The sequence below is a fragment of the Tupaia chinensis genome, unplaced genomic scaffold (genome assembly GCF_000334495.1).
Source record: "Tupaia chinensis unplaced genomic scaffold, TupChi_1.0 Scaffold000176_1, whole genome shotgun sequence".
NCBI classification, from domain to species: domain Eukaryota; kingdom Metazoa; phylum Chordata; class Mammalia; order Scandentia; family Tupaiidae; genus Tupaia; species Tupaia belangeri.
Genome location: NW_006159651.1, coordinates 238196 through 239634, shown reverse-complemented (window position 1 = coordinate 239634; position 1439 = coordinate 238196).

Below are 1439 nucleotides of genomic sequence, written 5' to 3'. Positions count from 1 at the left end.
GACTGCAGTGTGAGCCTTCCGCACCCATGGGGATGGGGGGTCCTCTTTCTCTCTCTCCCTGTCTCCCCGTCTTTCTCTGGTGAACCCACACACTTTCTGGCAAAATTCATTTTAAAAAAGCACTAGAGTTGTTAGCGTTTCACAGACCGGAGTTCAAGTCCTCATCCTGCTGTTGTCCCCTGTGCGACCTTGCTTGAGGGGCTGCTGTCCCCAGGCCTGTTTCTGCCTCCGGTGAGTGGGTGATAAGACAGGGTTAGCCCGAGGTGGTTTGGCCACAGTGCCCCGCTGCACCTGCTCAGTAGCTGCAGGGGGAGGAAGCAAATATTTTGAGTCTTTGGGGGACCGGCAGGTGGCATGGTGGTTAAGGCGCTGGACACTCCCACGTGGCTGACCACAGTTTGAGTCCCGGACCTGGTGGCTTGCTTTCTCACTTTCTCTCTCTCTGTTTCTCTTTGCCAAATCAAAAATGAATGAATAAATAAATATATATCTATATATAGAGACATATATATATATAGAGAGAGAGAGAGAGAAAGAGAGAGTCTATGGTTGGGTTTTCCAGAAGACCCTGAGACAAAGAAAGATTCCATTTTAAAAGACTGGTTACTGTGCGGATCCCACGTGGCTGACTGAGCAGTGGAGTTTGAGAACCAGGCGTGGGTGCGTGGGTGTCCTAAATCCCGCAAGGAGGAGAGATAAAGAGATAAAGGAGATGGGTGGGTGGAGTGGGAAGGCAGTGGGCGGAGTCCGGGAGGGGGGAAGTGAGCTAACGTTTGGAACCCAGCTAAGTCTCTGGAGGGCGGAGGGCTCGGGCTTGGGCTCAGAGGACTGGCGGGCTATGGGCTGGAGTGAGGGTGGGCAGTGGAAGAGGGGGTGTGAGGGTGTCAGAGAGAAACTCCCAGATGCCTGCAGCTCCCTGCATCAGGCAGAGGTGGGCAGCCTAGCCCAAGGCGTAGGTGGGGCTGCTGGGACTGACTAGCACAGGGGAGTGGGAAGGCGCAGAAATGGTGAAGGGAGGACCACAGATGGCATCTTCGGTACATCTCTGGACTCTCACGTGGTTCGAGTCCTGGACCCGGTGGCTTAAACTCAATGCAGGGTGCCTATGCGTGTATGCCCAAAATTCCAGGAAGAGAATGGAAGGGAAGGGATTGCGGAATGACAGTCCCCCCCCCACCTGACTCTGTGCCGGGGATGATTTCTCACTTTCTGTCTCTCTGGTGAGTGCACAGGCCCTACAACAAAAATCTCTCCCCCAAAAATGGGAAAGTCAACCAAAGATCCAATATACATATACTTTTTATTTTATTTACTCATTCATATTTAATTTGACAGAGAGAGAGAAAGAGAGAAAGTGAGAAAGGGTAGGAGCAGAAGCGTACGAAGTGCAATCTGCCTCCAGCAGGCTCTCACCTGGGAGAAACAGCACGAATAAAGCA